Here is a 9,705-nt window from a genome sequence, read left to right on the forward strand (position 1 = left end):
AAGCAATTAGCAAAACCAAAGCGTCTACTTGTAAGCCAAAAACGAATCTAAATCTGATACTGTTGCATTTATTTTATTTATTTTAACATGTATTTTTTACATGCATTCTTTGTAGTGTAATGTAAAAGTTAGGAAGTTGAAAATTTTAATTTATTTATTTACATATTTATTGTTACACATACGCAGACTTGTATGCAATATACTTGTATGCTGTAGCTTGTGTGCTCATTACAAAGAACGGCTTACAATCATTTGTAATATTGAATAACATAAGACAAAAGAAGGACAACACAAAAATTTACCCTGTTTTAGGGCGGGATTCGAACTCTCGATCTTCACATTGCGTAGCGTTTGGTGAAATGGTGAGATAACTCGGCCATTGAGGCCTCGGACTTAAGAGTTCTAAAATTAAATAAGTGTTCTTCTACAGTTCTAGCTCATTTACGTCGCACTGGAGCTGCACAATGGGCTATTGGCGACGGTCTGGGAAACATCCCTGAGGATGATCCGAAGACATACCATCACAATTTTGATCCTCTGCAGAGGGGATGGCTCCCCTGCTTCGGTAGCCCGACGACCTGCACGCGAAATCGAGCACTTTATGGTAGAACAGTTTAACGGGGAGCAATACCGCACACCCTCGGTCCCTACGCAGACTGATCCAATTGGTCACCCACTCGCACACTGATCGCAGCCAGTGATGCTTGACTTCGGTGATCTGGTGGGAACCGTGTCTTAACGATCAGTCCACTGCGGGACAATTAAATAAGTGATCTAGGCTCTAATAAGATGCATGTTAAATTTTCTGTGAATTTGTGGGAATTAGACTCGGCAAAAAATAGGGATAGGAAAAGCAATGAAGCGGTGACAACCGAAATTTTTCACCCTTCAAAATTTGCTCGTTCCTTTGCAACCGGGTAGAGGGTTCGAATCCCAGTGTTACCCTGGATGTACCTCCATGCTGTCTTTCTGTGTTTCGTGCTACCCATTCTTCCACGGGACAAAAGTTTATAAGCTTGCAAATATAAGATACCGCGATATAAGATACTGCGACCAGTAGAATTTTTCACGTTTTTATATAGTAAAGAAAGTTTTCATTTAAAATAATATTTTGTTGTAACAGCAAGTTTTTGACAACACCATATACAGAGATGTGTTGTGTGATGGTTCAAAAGCTTTTTTTAAAAGCAAATATGTTTAGTAAAACACACGGTTCCCAGCAGATCACCGAAGTCAAGCATCACTGGCTGTGGTCAGTGTGCGGGTGGGTGACCACTTGGATCAGTCTGCGTAGGGACCGAGGGTGTGCGGTGTTGGTCCTCATTAAACTGTTCTACCGTAAAGTGCTCGACTTCGCGTGCAGGTCGTCGGGTTACCGAAGCGGGGTGCCATCCCCTCTGCAGAGGATCAAAATTGCGATGGCGTGTCTTCAGATCATCCTTAGAGATGTTTCCCAGACCGTCGGCAATAGCCCATTGTGCAGCTCTAGTGTGACGTAAATGAACTACAACAACGACAACTTTAGTAAAACATACGAAATTTGATTAAATTTAAAATTGTTTATTAATAAATTCCATTATTATCGATTAACTTTAAAAACGCCTTTCGTTAGTAGGCTTGTTAGAATAATTGAGATTGATATGACTTGATTGCTTTACGAACTTTTCATGATTTTTTTTCTGAATTTTCTTGATGGTTATAAGGTTTTGGCTTGTATCATAGAGTGAAAGGGTAAGTCAAATTGAGAAATGTATTTTGGTATATAGTAGATTTTTTCTGTTGCACAAAAACTTTCAAAACTTACTTTGAATGTTACCTGTGTTGTCATAAAGTTGTGAGTTCTTTGCTAGCTAGAAATTTAGAAGAGAAGAAAATTTAACAATCAATGCAGTATTTCAACATACAATACGTATTGAAAAAATTTAGCACTTAAATAATACTATAGTAAGAAGTATGCAGAAATAGAAGCAATTTTTTATGAATTCAAAAAGTAAGGAATGGTGAAGGTAAGAAAATTAGTCACTTACGGGAAATAAGTCTGTCAATATTATCCTGGCGCTTTAAGGGTTAAAGTGAATTTTAAAATAATAAATTTAAAATATTATTTAAATAAAAGATGGAAAAATGAATTTTACCGATAGTCCAAATTTAAAGAAGTTATGCGGTTAAAAACAAAACTTTTAAATATTTTCAATGTTGAAGATTTAAGATTCACTTTCAGAGAATAATGGTAAACTGAATTTGCAATTTCTACTAATTTCCTAGCTATGCACTAATCTTTCGCCAATTAATTTTAATAATTTTAAGCGTAAAGTGTTATTTCACCAAAATTGTAACAACATCGAAATAAAATTAATTTGTTAATATGATAATAAGAAAGCTTATATGCTAATGAGTATGCTAGTATGCTACTAGCTAATTATATTGGGTAAAGTTTCGATAATCTCATTTTTGGAATAGTTTCTGTATTATGTTGTACTTTATCATTCATAATTCTCCACTTCATTGCTTTACTTTATTCTTATTGTTATTATTACTTTCATTATTTTATGGTATTATGTTTTACTTCATCATTCATAATCCCCCACTTCATTTATCATTTTTTGATTATAAATTCATTGTAACCAAAGACAAAAAAAATCAGACTGAAAAATAAAAAGCATATTTAATAAATAGTTTAACCTCACTCCACGTTTACCAATACATATTTGAATTAAGATATGAGTGTTTTAAATGTGAATAAAAATACTCGCATGAAAAGTTTCTTTAAATTTAAATTCAAGTTCAAAATAGAGTATTAGAAAACTTCATGACATTTAATTTCACTGAAGCAGATCATTTTGCGAAACTCCAACTTATTGAATCGAACCTTTTTACATTCAGAAAAAACTTTAGAATTTCTTTTTTTCGAAAATGATCACTGGTTTGCCATTCGCGTAGTATTTAATATCAAATATAAGCATAAAAATGAAGTATGCAATCTTTGACAGCTTATTTATACGAGAAAAATTTTGACATCTCCCTACCAGTTATTTGACAGCCGGAAGCAAATACCAATTGTGTAAGCCAAAATAAAATTTATGTCAAATACTAGAGTTAAATGAAGCAACCAGCCTACTTTTACCTACACTTACTTTTAATTTAAGAACATGTACCATCTTGACTAAAGCTGAAGCATGTGGGAGTTGATAGTTTTCAAATTTTTGTGACCAATTAAATGAATTAAATAGATTTTCTGTCGTCTTAAAAATTTAAAAGCTCTATTTTTGAGAACTTCTATTGATATTGCTCATGAAATTATCTTGCCTTCACACATCAAGAATATCATTGCAAGGAATTTCACCTTGCTTTCACAAATGAAATTAAAAACTGAGATTGAATAAGATTTTTTTTCCAAGAAATCTCTTAAAATTTTTGTAAAGCTCAATTTTTTCAAGAAAGCAAACCGTTTTCTGAACAAGATATTGTTACATTTCAATGATATTTGTCATATAGTTTTATAATATTTCATACAAAATTTTTAAAAAAAGAAATGATTTTTTTTTTGCTTCAAAAATAATTTACACATTTTTCACTCTTGTGGTATAAAGATACGTACATGCGGTCCGTAAACATACTGTATGCTGCGGATACAGTATGTTTACAGACTATTCAGTGGTATTTTTAAATCTTGTGGTATGCAGTGGATACAGTAATGTTTGCTGACTATTCAGAAGTTTTTTACCGGTACCTCACCACTTTATACCACCACGCTTGTGGTGGTATACAGTGGTGAGGACAAAGTACTTGGTAACAATGCAAAGTCATATGTACAAAACCTCACTACTGATACAGTGGTGAGGACAAAAATCTTGCAAGAATGAGTGGAAACTGATGAATATATAGTCGAACCTCCATTTAACGAGGTTGCTAAATCCCGATAAGTTCGTTATATGGAAAACTCATTAAATAGAAAATCGCCTTTTAAAATGCTTATGCAACACAAAACAGGTTTTAAATTCATAAACACTAGACATAATTAAAAAAGCAATTGATACACCTTTATCTTGTAAACTAGTATCTACTTTTTATTTTATATATCTTAGTCACAAAAGAAATTGACATTGAAAACAAGAATAGAGCAAAACATTATCCAGTGTTACACTATCAGTGTTGCACTTATACATTTTAAACTAAAAACAGCTACATTTATGCATAAAATTCTGACTGTACTTATTTGCTGTATAAAATTATAACTCCAAAGTAATTTTAAATAGGGAAAGTGGAAGTTGAATAGAGAAGTGGGAAATAGGGAAAGTGGATCTCAAGGAAAAAATTCGTTAAATAGAAAATTCACGTCGTTATTTGGAAGTTATTTTACGTAGAAATTTCCAAAATGTTCTTGGTTCCTCAAAAAAATTCACAAAATAGAGAAATTCGCAAAATGGAATAATTCGCAAAATGGAGAAATTCGCAAAATGGAGAAATTCGCAAAATGGAGAAATTCGCAAAATGGAGAAATTCGCAAAATGGAGAAATTCGCAAAATGGAGAAATTCGCAAAATGGAGAAATTCGCAAAATGGAGAAATTCGCAAAATAGAAAAATTCGCAAAATGGAAGTTCGTTAAATGGAAGTCCGACTGTATATCATTAGATAAGTATTCTTTGTACCACTAAACTAGTGAAAAACTACACAACAAAATCGAAACAGCAAAAACAAAACTGCATGGAACACAAAAGAACCTCTTTTTTTGTTAGTAGTTTTACAGTATTCAGTAGTTTTTTTTTTCCTTTTCTTGCTCCAAATATAGTTTACACATTTTTCAGATAATGCCATTCTTGCGGATATACAGTGATGAAAACAAAATACTTGCAAGACTAAGTAAAAACTAATGAATGCACAACCTTCAGTAAATATGACTTTATACGACTAAATCACTGTAAAATGACGAACAAAAACAGAACCGTTGTTTTGTTATCCGTATAGTCCTGATTTCGTTTTGTCGTTTTTATTCTGTTTTGTAGTTTTACACTGGTTTAGTAGCACAAAGCCATATATTTATCTAATGATATATATTAATTAGTTTCTACTCATTCTTGCAAGAATTTTGTCCTCACTACTTGTATACTACAGGAGTATATATGGCTTTGTACCTCGAATCCAGTGTAAATTTACTAACAAAATAAGAAATGCTATTTTGTGCTCCCTGAGCAAAGTAGAAAATTTAATTATGAATAACTATTGATCTATTAATCACAATTTCACATACTTTGATGCAATCTTAATTATAATGATGTGCAAGGTAAATTAAACGGCAAATTAAATATAACGGTAAAGGAAATTTAACCCATGATCTATTTATTACTGAGGATATTTTATATTAGCATTGTGGTCGGTGCGAGCCGGGTGCGGAATTCGTATTAATCAGACATCATTAGGATTCAAACCCGGGGCACCTCAATGGAAGGGGAGCTCTCTATGCCCTGATCACCACGGCTGCATTTGTTCATTTGATCATTTTCATCAAGTTTACATTTACTTATATACAAAGAATTTACAAATTCAGATATTTAAAAGTTTTAATTTTTTGGCAAACACTATACAGTAGAAGAAATTTTGAAATTTCCACCCAAACTTCTCTCCAAAAATTGGTGTTAAAAATCAAAGTAATTCTTGATAATAAACTAAATTATTTTTTTTTATTTAATATTATTACCAAATGAGTTTTAACATAACATTACAAGAAAAAAAGTTAGCCCCATAAATGCTTAATAGTTCAACAGTCGATTAGTTATTTAAACACATAAATTCCGTCATCTCTAAGTCGAGATAAGACCAAATAGTAAAATAAAAATGAAACTCCTAATCATAAGCTTTCATTTAATCATCAAACTCATATATTCTGCAAACAGTTTTAATTAAAATAGTCAGATTTAATATGCAGTTTAATTTAAGTAGAAAATAGATGAAAAAAATTATAGAGCTCATTAAATTCGATAGGCTTTGTTTGAAAACATGAAGTACACATCATTTTTAGAATTTTTCTATTAAGATTTCCCGATTGAATTTTTTTTTAAACATAAAATTAGCTTTTTTTGTTGAAACAGATGAGTAACATAGATACATGCGTACGCGTTATTTAAAAAATAATAATTACGTAAAATGAGGAATTTTGTAACATTTAAAAAAATAATTTCTTATTTTAATGAAGAATTTTCACTTTAACTTTAATTACTGTTTCTAGAAAAAAAACTCTCGCAAGATTAATTCTGAAATATTGAAATCTTACTGAAAATTAAATATCTAATAAAAAATTTTAATTAGACATCTATTCATACTCTTTCTAAAATTTCAATCGGACATTTAATGAAATTTCTGTGATTAATTCATGATACTCAAAAATATTAGCTCGGTTTTTTTTGTTTTTTTCTTTTTAATGATGCTTTATTATATCAAAGTTCTTTTAAAGGGTGGCTAATGGCACAAACTAATGCAATTTTAAAGAAGTTAAGCGATATACATTTGATTTTCACTGAGATTAAAATTTCATATTCAAATATAACTACGTAGCTTTAGATTGTTTTATAAAAAGTCTCGAAACATCTATCATTTGAAATTCTCAATTTAGGATTATTTAAAATTATAGAAATTATGTAAACTCATCTCAGATCACGTTCATGATTATTGATCTTCGCTTAGCGATACATAATCCAATAAAACTCTGAAGTTTAAACTTCACAAATTAAACACCACAAACCACAACAAATTATTAGTCTCTGAATCAGGACTATTTCATGCCATTCTAAACATGCAGTGAAAAAATGTTGAGTGTGTTAAATACAAAACACAATATGAAGTTTTTATGTGAATTAGGCTTTTTGAATCTCCTGTATCAATAAAAATGTATCTTGCAGATTCTTAAATTTTACCTCCGAAAGACATAGATATTTTTTTTTCGTCACATGAATTTATTTAGTATTCTAAGGGATACGTAGAATATTTATTTTCTTTGGCAGCTAATAATTATATGAATGAATACAGAAAGATGTTATTCATTGACACTGAACCACTATGGTTCAGTGCTAAAGACATTAATGTTAGTGTTAAGTAATGGAGTTCGATCCCTACCCAGTTTCAGATTGATGGGGGGAGGAAAGGCGGCCTGGGCGCAATGCTAACAAAATTGCTACACTCATGCTATTGGTCATGACATTGTGAAGTCTTAACCTTCATGACCTTCCTAGTTTCGACTTTTTAAATCCAGGCGCCTTTAACTAATCGCTCTCCTATTTGACACTATCTTAAATAAAATAAAATGTAACCTCGGACTTTTTTAGTTTAAGTAATAAATTTTAAAGGAAATAAAAAAAACTTTTATAATTTGGATAAACTACAAGCAAGAGAAAAATCTTCAACAAAAACTGTTTTGTAAATTAGCCTCCTGTCCCACAATGAGCTGTACTTTAATATCAAATACTTTACCTTATATGAGCTGTACTTTAATATCAAATACTTTACCTTATTCATTAAAAAATTCTTAGAAATAATTTTTGAAAATATCCATTCCATCCTAACTAAAATATTTCAAGAATTTATTTTAAACGTTTGGTTTAAAATATTATTGATAATGCTTCTTTTTTTTCAATTCTTTGTAGTATTTTAGCTTTAAAAGAGTAACTCAAACAGAATTTATACTTCTATTAACGCTTACTTTCCACCCGAAGTGATTTTTAAAATTATAAATTATAAAAGTGTATAATCCATGACACATTCCAAAACTAACGCATACACAAAACTCCAAAATTTATTTCCTTTCCAATAATGGTTTTATGGCGTTGACAACAAAATCCATAATTCACGTGAATTCTGAATATCTCATTTCCATACAAGTTTAACTTATTCTAGACTTAGTTCTAAAAAAGTTACACTGGGGGGAATAAATTAAAATCAGAAACTCAGATTTTATTTGTTCGACAGCTAAGTTTAATACTTTATTTTTTGGTTTCATTTAATTCATTAAAAAGTTTTAAAACCCTGTTTAACAAGTGCTAAGTAAGTTTTACAATATATACAAGAAATCTACTTACTTAACAGCAATTCTTTATAGCAACTAAACACATTAATTTATTAAATATCAGCACTAAAATGTGCTTTTGTAGGTATTGTAGTATATGTAGTATGAGAAAGTATCTTGAGGAAGCACAACATTTCAGTTATGTTTTAGTTACAAATATAACTGAATAGTATATACATTTTAAGATAATATAAAATAACTAGTGGGCTGCGCTCCCTGCTCGCTAACGCTCGCCAATCCCCGAAAATTGCTACGCAATCTTATATGGTTCGCTTCGCAAACCAAGCTCGCTTCGCTCGCTACTAACTTAGGTAAATTACAAATGCACAAAATTTAAATAATTCAAAACAATCATTCAAATCGACATAAAAGCTTTTTTTTTAAAAAAAATTGCATCTTTTTAGTAAATAATAAGTCATTCAAATAAATTTGAATTCCAATAAATGACATGTAATTCGTTAAGCCTATTAGAAATGTGCTATATTATAATTCGTGATATAAATCAAAAATCGTCAAATAAATTCGTAATATATAAATTCGTGAAAAAAAGCACTTTCGAAAAAATACTAAAATAGAGATCTAACGACAAAGACTACTCACTTCTGCCTAGCTTAATAGTATGAGATTGCCGCAGCTGATGGTCTCTGGTTATTTCAGTTTCCGTTTTTAAAAGCGCTATATGTTGAGCCACCTCAGCTAGATTTGGCATGTGACATTTTTAGCGGTAATCATTGGTTGATTCGCTGTGTAAGAGAAATAGTAACGTAAACAAAACAAACAAACAAACGTTGCCACCGGCGGAAAAGAAATACAGCCAAATTGGGAGCCACGTAAGAGAATTATATATATTAGTTTTTTCTGAACAGCCTTAAATGTATTTTTCGGCATCTTTATATGAAATAAAGTCCAAATAGTATATGCAATATGTCTCACATTTAAATTTTTATGCAAGGATAAAAGAGAAAAAAATTTCAAAACTGACGAATTATTGCTGAGAAATAATTAAAAACTGTAAAACTAATTAGAATGCTTCAAAAAATTTAAAGTTGTTTCTCATGGTCACATTTTAGCTCCTCTTGTATTTAGTAAATATTTATAAAAAATAATATTAATAAAAAATATCTTCATAATACATAATAGACGTTCCCAGGATAATTCCTTTAGTATTTTAGAGATTTGGGGACACGTATAATAAACCGTACTTCTTAAGTGGGGGTATTTTTGCATTGGACTGTTCCTACGTATTGTTTCTAGATAGCTACTACTATTTGACATTTTTTAGGAATTCTTACTGGATAAGAAAGCAACATTTCCATTAAATATAGTTATATTTCATTACATTTCCATTAAATATAGTTCCATTAAATATAGTTATATAGCTTATAGTTATATTGCCCTAAGCTGTTTAACTTTAGGGATTTGTATGATATTTTATTTCCTTTTATTTATTCAATGGTTTTTCTTTTATTTTTAATGATCGTCTCTAGAATAAAAAAAAATAGTTAACAATATTCATAATTTCGAAGATTACTTTGTACACAGCTGCCCTTCAACTGTTATAGAACTAGTCGCAAATACTCAAAATATGCTACAGGAAAATAAAATATAGATGAAAGAACTGCAGAAAAATTCAGCTTAAAATTCTGATCT

The 9,705-nt window shown here is 30.4% G+C and overlaps 1 long non-coding RNA gene across 1 annotated transcript in view; it reads left to right on the forward strand.

The window, feature by feature from the left end:
• The first annotated feature begins 1,501 nt into the window (after window positions 1-1,501).
• The window catches only part of LOC107455370 (uncharacterized), a 109,198-nt gene continuing 100,994 nt past the window's right edge, over window positions 1,502-9,705 (forward strand). Inside the window, exon 1 of the long non-coding RNA XR_001585568.4 lies at window positions 1,502-1,731. This is a non-coding gene — a long non-coding RNA (uncharacterized LOC107455370). The remainder of the gene's footprint in view (window positions 1,732-9,705) is intronic.

Source organism: Parasteatoda tepidariorum, chromosome 2 (assembly GCF_982258835.1).
Source record: "Parasteatoda tepidariorum strain Cologne lab strain chromosome 2, Ptep-v5.0, whole genome shotgun sequence".
In the NCBI taxonomy this organism is placed as follows: domain Eukaryota; kingdom Metazoa; phylum Arthropoda; class Arachnida; order Araneae; family Theridiidae; genus Parasteatoda; species Parasteatoda tepidariorum.